Source organism: Marmota monax, unplaced genomic scaffold, assembly GCF_021218885.2.
Source record: "Marmota monax isolate L192 unplaced genomic scaffold, Marmota_monax_Labrador192_F-V1.1 WCK01_AAM20220418_F8-fsc00054, whole genome shotgun sequence".
NCBI lineage: Eukaryota > Metazoa > Chordata > Mammalia > Rodentia > Sciuridae > Marmota > Marmota monax.
The window spans coordinates 1-12,862 of NW_026692145.1; the positions used below are offsets into that span (position 1 = coordinate 1).

A 12,862-nucleotide genomic window follows, 5' to 3' on the forward strand; every position below is an offset into this window, starting at 1 on the left:
AGTCACACTGCTGGTCACATACCTGTCTCCACAGGTCTCAGGACCTCGATCTTCTGGTGCAGCGTGGGTCCTCTCTCTCTCGGCTTTTGCTGGCCTACCTGTCCTCCTCCCTGAGAAGGAACATGGAAAAGAAATGGTCATGATTCTCTCCCCCGCCCCAATCCTCCAGAATCAACACCCCGCCCCCACACTGTTCCTGGGCAAGGTTTCCTAAGGGACACCCCGTGCCTCTGTCTGTAACAGGAGGATACTCATCGCGTGCACTTCCTAAAATATCCTGGGAAGATCCAAGTTCGGGCAAAGAGCAGAGTCCCTGCGCAGAGGAAGTGCTGCCCAAAGTTACATTTGGCCCGCTGGGGTTGGGCCTGATGGGATGCAACCAACAACCCCACACTGAAGATGCTGGGGAGAAAACTGCATCTGTCCGCGATGGATACCGACCTTTTTTCCTCGTCATTGTTTCTTAGCCACACAGTATCACAACAACTATTCCCACAGTGTTTACATTGCATTATGAATTATAAGTCATCTAGAGTGGTTTAGAGCAGATGGGAGGTTGTGCGTAGGTTCGGTTCAAATTTAAGGCCATTTTCCAGAAATGGATTGAGCATGGGAGCATGTTGGTGCCCAGGGCCTCAGAGAGCCAGTGCTCTAGGGATAACCAGGAAGGACTGTATTTGCTGGTCCTGCCTCCTTCCTAGGAGGCTTCCAGTTTTCTAGCCCAGGCACCTAATGGTTGCTGGAAGCCTTTGGCTGTGGACCACCCACACATGGGCTCCAGCCTCACAGGTGACCAATCCTCCCCTGACTGACCGGAAACCCTCCACGAGGTCTACCAGGGAAACGACCCTCGGCTTTCCCTCCATGGGCCCTTCACAGCTCCACTTCACTTCACTAGGGGGCGTCTGGTCTCTAGAGCCCCATGCCATCCTGGATGGATGTGCCTTCACCAGGCCTGGGAAGAAAGCAGTGTGTGAAAAGAGGGCACGTGGCTGACTTCGGTACAAGCCTGTAATCCCAGCTGCTCCAGGGCCAGGGCAGGAGGATCTCAAGTTCCACACCGTCCTCTGCAACCTAGGGAAACCATGTCTCAAAATAAAAGTAAAGGGGGCTGGGGATGTAACTCAGTGGTCAAGCACTTTTGGGTTCCATCCCTAGTTCAGAAAAAAAAAAAAAAGGAAAGGATAGAAAAAAACTAAAACTTAAGAAAGGAAGCAAGGAGGAAAGAAAGAAAAGAGGAAGCAAGAGGTTAGCACACAGCGTAGTCCCTGAGGATGGCTCCTCCCACTCTGAGGACCCCCGGTAGGGGGCTTTCTCTGTGCCCAGGAAGCTGACTGGGGACACTGGGCACATGGGGAGTCCAGCTACCGACACACAAGTCTCACAGACCCACTAGCCCCCCCCCCCCCCGGACCCTGTCCCTCCCCCAGCTCCAGGGCCCCACAGGCTCATGCCACTGTCGCTCCTGTCCATCCCAGGCCCTAGGGATGAGAATGGACCTCCCTGGGGCTCTCTGAGCCATGTCCCCAACCATGACCTGCTGCTGGTCGATCACTCTTCTTCACACCCTGCGGCCCCCGTCAGGATCCGAGGCAGCTAGTTCCGAAGCCCTGGGCTGAGGAAGGAGCTCGTGCCTGCGCAGACCACGTGGGCCAAGTAGGGGCAGCCACCCACCTGAAGCTCCCAGGGAACTGTGGCTCTTTCCCGCCTTCTAGAGAATGGAGGGCGCCACCTAGGGCAGGCCTGGAAGACGTCTGGGACTGGGCGAAAGAGAGCTTCCAGACGCCCGAGGACATGGGATCCTAATTCTGCCTCCTCCCACAGACTGACGGACCACTCGCAGCTCCTCCACAGTCCCTGGTCTTGTCAGGGTTGGAAGCCACCAGCTACTGTCACCCAGTCAGGCCAGAGCAACAGTTCCCACAGCACCACATGGGGGCGACACGACCTGCCCCCGGCTCACGCTTCCTCTGCCGAGTGCGCCCTCCTGTGGGGAGACCACGGTGGCTGGCTCCCCGTGCTTTGGGGGACTCCCTGCCTTCTCAAGCCTCCCAGACTCATCCCCCAGGTGTCCCTGTGCTGTCTCAGAGGGGTTGATTTTTCGTGACCTCACTCTCATCTCGATCCTGCCTGACCTCCCAAACCCGAGGTGCAGATCGACAGTCCACATGACACATTTCCCGCGCCTGCGGTGTTAAGCTGTCTAGGAATACCCAGTGGTGGGATGTCGCTCTTCTCAATGTGCTTTGAGTGAGGTCAAGCATACGCCACGTGCTCCACCACAGCCAGTAATGGAACAGCCCATGGATGAGCCCGAAGGAACCCAGGCACTGAGACAGTAGGTCCTGGAGGGTACAGATTCACAGGACAGGGGCTCAGGCTCCTCCTTTCAACCCCTGGCTGGGAGTGGACCTGGAAGGAGCTGCTCCTCTCTGTCCCTGTGTGGGGCCGGGGCAGGTTCCCTGAACATTTCTGGGGTGCCCCACCACCAACACCCCCCCCCCCAGCGGGGCTCCCTTCTCAAGCCAGCCTTGTGTCAGATGTGTGCAGACAATCTGGGTAGTTTTACACTGAAACCACAAACACAGGAGTCTTCATCTTAGTGGAATAAGAAATAGGACACACCATGACCAGAAGTTGAACAAGTAATATGTTATTAAAACACAACTTAGTGGCAAAATAAAATGAAAATTTAGGCTCCCTGGCAGCTCAAGACCAGTACCACATAAAGCAAGAGCCACTAAGCCCATTAGAACAACTGTGCAGGATGGAACATGGCTTGGAAATGTTTTCCCTGGCCAGTGGAAGTTACCACGACCTAGCCCAACCCAGCCCAGCAAATCAATAAAAATGTGCATCTCCCTTTGTTCAGGGAGCAGCCGTGTCCTCCTTCCTCTCAGTCACGGCTCTCTCCCCTCAGCTGAAGCCCCAGTGAAAACCTTGCTGATGTATTTCTGCTCACTTGACTCGATTCCATGTTCACCTTCACCCAGCCCAAAGTTCCCATCTCCGGTATCAATAAAGTTATGCACTGAACACAGGGCCAGGGCTCTGTGCCATCTGGCTCCCCATGGCAATGACACTCTCCTTTCCTGTCATCCCTCTTTCATGCCATCCCACATTTACTCGCCAGACTCACCCTCCTTCATCCTTTTAGTCCACAGAACATGCCAGAAACTTTTCCTAGCTTGGAAATTTTACCGTTGATGTTAACTGGCTCTTTCTGCCTGGTGGGATGGGGACAACGTGCCCCTTTATTCCTGAGCTACACGGCCATTGATGGAGCTTCCACAAGTACAGGTTATTAGCTCTCCTCATCTTTCAAAATGCAGCCTGGCAGGGGCTGGACGATGGCAGGGGTTCAGAGTCCTGCTTGTACAGCACAATCAGGCATCCCCAGTTCTCCTGACTCCAGTCAGTCAGTCATGGTCACTGCACTGCTCACCGCACCATTTTAATGGAGTCACATGCTGGCTGCTCCTAGTTTGACTGGGAGCTCGCCCCTTCCCTAACCATGGGGAAAACAAGGTTAACCTTCTTCCCATCCTAGACAGAGTCATCTGTCTTTGAACTCATGGACCACAGCAGTGAAGGAATCTGGACTTTGGGGCTGGCAGCAGCGGGTCCTTGTCTCTCAAGGCTACAAATGAATTATGACTCTTGACAGGGAACCACTGGAGTGCAGCCTTTGTGTCCCCCTTAAAACCCCACTGTTCCCACTGAGAGTTAGAATCACAGCCTCTGGGACAGCAGTCCCCCGTGTTTCTCCTTTGCTCACAAAGCAATAAAACTTCCTTTCCCTCTTTCTCAAAACCTTGTCCTTGTTATTGGACTGGCGCCTGGGGGAAGGTATCACCAACTCATAGGAGGCCTCATTATAGATCTTTATCACAGTAGCCCTTTGCCAATGCCAGGTATATACAACAGGATTCTGCAAATAAGTAAATACAGTGAGGATGAAGGGTGGCAAAGTTCCAGAGGTCCAAGAAGGAAGCAATAAACACAGAAAGGTGGAAAGAAAGGAAAACGTAGAACAAACTCTGCTTTTGGACTCTTGCTCACGATGCGGGTGTAAGTCACAATTCTCTTTGCATACAGAGAGGACACCTTTGGGTCTAAAGTCCATGTCCTCCAACAAAAAGGAATAGGGATCCTTGGAGGTATGGATGAAGTGATGGCATTTTTATCTTCCCAGGAACCAGAAAACCACACATTAAGCATGACAAAGAGGGGTCCTTTACAGTCACAAAACACACCCCTTAGGGGGATACAGTGGACCTTGAAATGATGAAGGATAATCCATCAGAAATACAAGTAGTAGTAGATAAAACACAGTCGGGATGAGATGCTTCAAGCACCTCTCCTACTTCTTTCATAAAGTTGCCTTGAGAATTAAAAGAGATTGTGCCTCTAAAACATTTATTCTGATTTCACACATAGTAATAATTGTTCAAAATTTGTAGCTATTTTTTATTAAATATATCCTCATTTTTAAGTGGAGCAAATGAAGCTAGAGAAGTGACATAATTGTCACATATATGTTATCAGCAGAACCAAGATTGTGAACCCAGGTCTGTCTGACTCCACATTGATCTTTTCACTTTTTTGTGTATGAACATATGTATATGTTTCAGTCGACAAAAACACATATATAATTGTCCTGGATTTGTAAATATCTTGCAGATGATGTTCTGGTTCCCCAATACTGAGTGGACTTATCAATTTAACAAACTAAATGCTTCCTTGGTGATCTGAAAGAATTATGATTGAATGACTAACATCTCCAAAAAAAATAATATTAGCAATAAATACTCCTAGCCTAAGAAGAGTTGATGTACTGTTTGTGTATTTAAAGATATTGAGAAGACTTCATTAGATAATAATCGATGAATACTGGTTATAATAAAAGCCTTACAATTTGGCTGCCCCCCCCAAAAGCAGCTCTCTCCATAAACGATGTCCATCACTGCGATCACAAACACCGTACATACATGCACCTGGCCCTCAAAATTTTCAAAGTCCTTTAATGGAACTCCATTTCAAAGCCTCATTTCAGGCAGCGGACTACACTTGGCCCAAAACCACTACTTTTCCAACCTCTTCTCAAGATCATTGTCTTACTTCCTTTCCTGGGGGTACAGTAGCTGTGGCTGATTCACACCTGACTGGGCTGACAAAATCCACAGTTGTTCTCTGAGAACACGCTAATGCATCTGCCAGACTGGAGAATGAATGGGAGGTCCTGGAATCCATGGCTCCCGCACCTCTCAGTTCCAACCCTGGCCTTTCTGTGTAATTCTCCCACTGGTGTGAAGCTGCTTTGGAATGATGACTTCCCCAGGGACCTGCAGCTGCCACAGCTCCCGCTGGCCCTTTCTCTCCTGGGAGTTCCTGCTCCATGGGTCAGGAAGCCCAGGGGGCAGTGACAGAAGCCAAGTTCCATTAGGGCCTGGGATTTGGTCCTGTTGGCTTCACTCCAGTGCCTGGCATGTAAAATGGGATCGACAAGAATTTGTGAGTGGAAACACAGCCTCCACAAGCTATTCCTGACTACCCCACTCCCTTAAAATGGAGAAGTAACCACTGGATGGTTGGGAGGTCCCACTAGACCTGTAAAACAAACCCAGAAGCAAACCCTGTTTATTCCGGGGGCCAGGGAGTTACGGTGGAATTAGGAATCCCAGGACTGGGGCTGAGCTCACAGCCACTTCTCTGTGATGCTGAAAGCTTTAAAACGACACAGTTACCTCGTTAGATGCTCTCTGAAGGCAAGGCAGGAAGCTTCATGGAGTATACCTGTGGGATTTAGGTAACATCCTTCCCTCTGGGCGAGCAACCCCCCAACACACACACACACACACACACACACACACACACGCGCGCGCGCGCGCACGTGCGCGCGCACGCATGCGCGCACGCATGCGTCAAGGGGCTCTGTGTTTGACCCCTGAACCATGTCTGTAGGCAGGATGCACCTCTCCCACAGAGTGGCTCAAGGGGGCTGAAGGGTACCATATGGGCAATGTTTTTGTTTAAAAAATCCATTGAGGACCTAATGGCATGCTAGAAAATTTTATTCCCAGGGAGTGAATGATGAATTAACCACAGATGAGCATTATTGCCACTCAGGTAATGCATTTATTGAACTTAATAACATGCAACGTGCTCCTGGTATCTACCAGGCACTATTGTACATGCTGGCTGGTGGGTTAATGAAAACAAACAAAAACTGCCCTCTTTTCATGGAATTACCATACTAGTATGGGAAAGAAGGGACATAGGTAAACACTAAATTTAATAGGTTGAGATGGTGTCAACAGATGGAGAATATTGTGGAAAAATAAAATTTGGGCAGATAGCCGAAGGAGGACTCAAAACTGAAGGCAAGCTGTGACTTTAAATCCTGCCCATTAATGGGCTGGCCCTGCAGCCTCTTAAGTACTTTGCCTCCCTGGGTTACTTCAAAGTCATACGAGACCACCCACCATCAGCACAGAATCCACTCCTGGCCATGGAAAGCCAAGAATTCAATCACCCCCTGCTTGGGCTGACTAAAACCCACTGTTTCACTCCGAGAGCTCTCTTTCACATTGGCCAAAGAGGAGAATTAAATGGGTAGTGGTGGGATCCACAGCCCACGCATCTGTCAACATCCACTGTGGCCTTCCGTGTAATTAATAGCAACGTTACTTCTATCCTACAATCAGGAACCAGTTTTAGCATCTTTTTGAACAGATTAGGCACATCTCTAAAGTGGGACCATGGTCCCCAGGGAGCTACCCAGTAAGTCTACAAGAAAAGGCTAATTTAATGTATTGTTTGGGCTCACTAAGCTTAGCTTTTCTTTAATGGTTTAATACCAGGCCCTTTACTGCCCATGGGAATAAAGACCAACAGGAAACAAAGGGTTTTGCTTTTACAATATGTGCACAGGGGTCATAGAAACTGCTCTCCAAATATAGCAGGCCTGAACGCTCTCTACTATAACCACATCAACGATGTCATTTGGTTGAGGTACGTAACCGGCAGGAAGCTTCAGAGAATCCAAAGTGAAAAAGATGGTGTCGTCCACCACACCATGTCGCCCATGTACACTGCTAATGCAGACCTGTGATGAGAAATGATGGGAATGGTTGTGTAAAAGCACAGTCCATCCTCACCAGCTCTGCACCTCCTCACTCTGCCTCTAACCTGTGGGTCAACTCCAACCCTGGCACTGATTTCCCAACCTGCCTGGCACACTGGCAATGCCAGGGGTGCTTTTAAAACACACCAGTGCCAAGGTCCCACCTCATGCCAATTAAATTGAAATCTCTGGAGACGGGCCCCGAGACTGTGACCAGAGACCTTGGGCTAAATATTACCCACAATAGACATGGATCCTATTTCCCTGAGTTTCCTACTCATCTTCAGGCTGCAGTACCCAAGTCATTACCCAGCTTTTGCCAGTAAGCTCCAGACTCACAACCCACCTCATTCATTTTTTCCCCAAACTTTCTGGCACACAAATTGCTTTTCCTTAACTGTTGCTCTCAGAATTTTTTGTTGTTGTCTGTTTTGGTACTGGGGATTAGACCCAGGGGTACTCTACCATCCCCAGTTACATCCCCAGCCCCTTTAAATTTATTTTTTTAGACAGGGAAAAACTAAGCTGCTGAGGCTAGTCTCCAAACTTTGATCCTCCTGCCTCGGCCTCCAAAGGAGTTGGAATTACAGGTATGTGTCACCATGCTGGAAAATTTCTCTCTTTTTCTTTCTTTCTCTCTTTCTCTCCTTGTCTTCCTTCCTTCCTTCCTTCCTTTCTTCCTTTCTTTTCTTTTCTTTTTTTTTTTTTTTTTTTGGTGATCCTGGGAACTGAACTCAGCTGAACTCAGGACATGGCCCATGCTAGGCAGATGCCTTACCACGGAGCCACTCCCATATCCCTCTAATAACTTTCTAATACAAAAAAAAAAAAAAAAACAACTACATAACTTAGAAAGTAATTATGCATGTGGTCTACATTACTTTTTATTTAGATCCTTTTGAAAGCCCTTCCTTTTCTATAAGAAAATAGGTTTCTGTTTGGCAAGAAATACATTTTCTAGATTTCTAACCACACCCAACAGTCTTTCCCTCAAGAAAATTATCGTTAAAGGAAGGATAGGCAGAAACGAATGACCAGTGAAACATGGACACAGATTACCTCATCCACATGCCTACAGTTCATGGGCTTCACGGAGAGGGCATTGATGTTTGAGGTGCCCGGCTGCACGCAATACTCGACCTCTAGCCAGTCGCCCTTATAAGGCACGAAGCCTAAAATAACCATGGAGAGATTTCAGCGTCATTATCTCTTCACTTAGGCCACATTCCATTTCATAAGTCCCTTTGACATGGCAATACCCTAACACACCTTCTATTGTATGTAAAGTACATTCTGTACACATTTAAACAGACATATAAATCATATCAGTCCTGCTCTTGGAAAGTCAGTTTACATGCCTGTAGCCACCGTTTCTCCTGTCCCGATTTAACAAAGTCAAATGCGGAAAAGTGTCAACCACGTGTCACAGCCAACTTTTTGGCAGCGGCACGGGATTCACTAATCAACTAGCAACATTCACAACTCCTTTGGGAGAGTCAGCTAAGGACATAGGTGAGAGCACATGATTGAACTTGGGTACCTGCCAGTATAGCATTGGCTAGAAACAAAATCTTGGAACTTATCTGCCGATCACAAATAGAATGCAAAAATGAGCATGTGCACACATGTGCGCACACGCACGCACGCACGCGCGCGCGCGCGCGCGCACACACACACACACACACACACAGAGGTATAAGGCTGTCTCCAATCTCATTTTGAAGCATTTCATTTTTTTGGAGAAGGGTATCCTTTTCACTTGCAGAATGTTTTCCTTGACTTAACATTACACACATAAGTGAAATTTTATATAGACATTAAGGACTGCATTCACACAAAGGAGGGAATCGCTGATGTTTTTATGAATATCACCTGTCTGTCCCTGTATCGTGCATTTTTTTCAATTCCTAGGGCCCACGTCACATATCCAAGAGCTGTAAACTGCAGCCAAGTACGTAATAGCCATAGCTCTTTCTCTGCAAATGCAAAACATACCATCACGAACGATAGACAGTGAGAAGCAAGTATCTTTATTAATGTAGACCGCGTCCTTTGTCACTAAGGTGGCACGACTGATTAAAACACTGGTTCCAAGGTCAGATGGCCCAGAATCATCAAAATGGTCAGATATAGCATCCACCTGTAACACATGGAAACGCTTATTTCAAACAAAACTAATTTTTACAACAAGAGCGTGTATGATCCCCTAAGAATCTCCCTCATAACAACTACAATTCAATGAGTTAGCCTGGTCATTGTAGGTTTGCAAGACATACGATTCCTGTGTCAGAGACAAAGGACTTTGTGACTCACAGCAAATACAGCCACTGCCCACCTCTGTTGAACCGTTGGTGTTCAGGAAATATCTTAAACTACCCTCTTTGACACTAGTCCATATATTTCGCATGACAAGTACATCATAAACATGAGAGGATGCTAAGAATAACGTCTGTGCTTTGTGGATTACAAAACCGCATCCAAAATGTTAATTGTGCATCCGTGTTTAATGTGTTCACAGCACTAGGCCCAAATATGAAAAATATAATGTCCTTGCCAGAGAGGAATTCAAAGTTCAATAGAGAAAATATCTAGTTCTGAACAAGTTGTGATAATGGCTATAAATCATGTTTGAAAATGGGTCTTGCAAATCCCCAGGGGGAGAACATTTTAGCCTTGGAGAAAACGGGGTTTTATTGGGAGGAGGTGAGACTTGAGCTTTGTCTGCAAGAAGACGAAGTCTTTACCTGGTCAAAGGGGGTGGGGGCAGGTGCAGAGAGAGACAGGAACAACAAACACAGGTTGGGAGAACAGGGAGGAAAACACAATTTTCAAGATCTGGTCCTGGGGGAGAAAAACATGAGAGAGAGTTGGAGAAATAACCACGACAGGAAGAGATCTAAAAATGGCAAGTGGCATTAGGGCCTAGTTTTTCTACCACAGAGAGGGTACAAATATTTCAGCTCATCAGAAGTAACGATCCTTATTTAAAATTGTTTTTGATTAGAGCATGATGGCACACTCCTGTCATCCCAGTGGCTTGGGAGGTTGAGGCAGGAAGATCGCGAGTTCAAAGCCAGCCTCAGCAAATTAGCGAGACCCTAAGCAACTTAGCAAGACCCGGTCTCTAAATAAAATATATAAAGGGCTGGGGATGTGGCTCATTGGTGAAGCACCCCTGGGTTCAGTCCCCGCTACCAAAAAAAAAAAAAAAATGTTTTTAATTACACAAACAATACATTCTCATTAAAGACAAAAGGAAAAGACAGATGAATATGAAGCAGAAAACAAGCACCCATCATTTACAGTTTTCCATTGCCTAGAATATATTATGGTATCAACTGTATTATTTCATTCATCATGTTCCAGACATTTTTTTCTGTGAATAAATATATGCCCAGTTTCCAAAACAAAACTTAATATGCCATGCAGTGTTACAGGTTTCAGGTCCTAATCTTTCTCATAAAACAAGACTACTGAAAGGGTAATATAGCATCCCTATGAATGGATTGTCATAATCAATCAATCCAATCCCACATTATGTGTTATTTAGTTTGTATCCTTTGCAATGCATCGCCTACCCCTCTCATTGACTTCTGTAGCGCCAAAGTCCTAGGAGTGATATTTTTTGGTTCAAAGATTTCTGTTGGAAACATGAGCCCCCAAGATGTAACGTTTTTTCCACGTATTTTCTAAAGCCTATTTCATTGCTACTGCTATATCAAAACTGATGTCTTTCCAGCTGTCAATACCAATCTCAAGGTCCTTTTGCCCAGATTCACTTTCTTTGGGGAAGAAAGCACCAGGCTCCTGGCTGTCTATCCAGCACCACTTTCGTCAGAATCCAAGTGGGTGATCCTTCATATACCCTCTCATAACTCTGTGCCCTGACTCCACACTAGCTCACAGCCATACTGTACAGCAGGCTGGCGCCCCACCACACCCTGCCCCCACCCAGATTACACGTCAAACTCCTCTCCCAAATTCCTTTTCTTTTCCCTTGCTACCATCACTAACACAGTAGGGCATACAGACAGATTCAAAGGCTTATGAAGAAACATCTTACCATGCACATGGCCTTTCCTTTCCCATCAACAGGGGGATAGAGTGAATTGATCATCCAATTCACCGTAAGGGACAACTGGGTAGCAATTAGCAAGCCAAGATATGGGTCCTTCTCTCAGACCGCTCACCTGAATCAAATCCAGGCTGGTCAAATGTTGACATGTAAATGCACAGAGAACTTTCAGAAGAAAAGGCAAGTGAATGTGTGTGCACATTATGAGTTGGAATTAGCCCAAGAATTCCTGCTGAACACAAAAGCCACATGGACAACATGGACATACTTATCTTACAGGAAAAATAAACATATACAATAAAGAAAAAAGATGGTGTTGGAGGAAATAATGCAAGAACTCCATACCTTAATGAAGCTACGAATAAGAAGTTTAAAATGCACCGTGTTTGACGTATGTATTCCACCTTGAACGCATACCTCAGAAAAGGAATATATATATATATATATTTTATATATATATATATATATATACATACATATATATATACACATACACACACATACACATATATATGTATTTTTAGTTGTAGATGGACGCAATACCTTTATTTTATTGTTTTTACATGGTGCTGAGAATCGAACCCAGTGCCTCACGTTAGGCAAGCATTCTACCACCGAGCCACAACTTGAGCCAGAAGATGGCTCTTTACCAGAAAATCTGTAGAATTTTATAGAGTCCAATGATATCATCATTAACAATTATTTATTTATTATTAATTAATTAATTAATTAATTTGGTACTAGGGATTGAACTCAGGGGGCACTCAACCACTGAGCCACATCCCCAGCCCTCCATCTTACTTTGATGGCTTTCAACACATGAGTTGCTTTATCTTCTTCCACAAGTGCAGTAACCTTTTGACCAGCTTTCAGAGGCACATTACCAGTCACAGCATCAGTACTGAAGTAGATGGACCCATCAATCCGGCCATAATCAGTACAGAAAGTTGTCACAACCCCCTGTATAGATCTCAAATTGCTGTCACCTATGACACAGAAAAACAAAGATCACATCATTTAAGCTCCAATGCAAATGCCCACTACAAATAAGTCCTACACTGACCCTGAGCACATTTCTTCACTCCTCGGACCTGTTTTCACCTTTAAACAACGTCGATAAGTTTCTGTGCCTCGGGGTTGGTGCGAGTATTAACTGACACATAGATGCCACCTGTTAGGAGCTGTGAGTGCCCTGCCCAAGTGAGAGTGTGAATGTTGATGCGATCACCATGGCTGCATGCAGGAGACTCTAAGCTTCCAGGACGGCTGCAACGACCCTTCCTCAACATCACCAGCAGGATCTCCAGATCCTTCAACATCTCCCGGAAGCAATAAAAGGTTTCGGGAGACGTTAAGACTCGCGCCCTCGGCTTCAAATACATGCCTATTTGGGTTAGAGACCAAGTTCACCCCCGAATTAGGGCGGTTCACGTCTCGGGAAATGGAAAGGGGTGTCACGCAAGGGGGTGGCAGCCGCAGGGCCTTCTCTGTGGCCGTCTAAACACCCCTCCCCTTTGGACCAACGGGAGACTTAAGATCGAGGTTCGAAGAGGACCCTGGGCCACCCTCACTCCAGGCACACCATGGCAGCACCCCCGCTGCCCTTCCGGCTAGGCCCGAGCCCCGTGAGCCCCGTGAGCCCCGTGAGCCCCGTGAGCCTG

At 46.7% G+C, this 12,862-nt stretch overlaps 1 long non-coding RNA gene across 1 annotated transcript; it reads right to left on the minus strand.

Annotated features, from left to right (window-relative positions):
- Positions 1-8,162: 8,162 nt before the first annotated feature.
- Positions 8,163-12,603, minus strand: LOC124109911 (uncharacterized). Its single transcript, XR_009224309.1, has 4 exons — positions 12,003-12,603; positions 9,871-9,967; positions 9,122-9,266; positions 8,163-8,298 (listed from the first exon to the last, which is right to left on the minus strand). It is a non-coding gene; the product is annotated as an uncharacterized LOC124109911 (long non-coding RNA).
- Between the last annotated feature and the right edge of the window lie 259 nt (positions 12,604-12,862).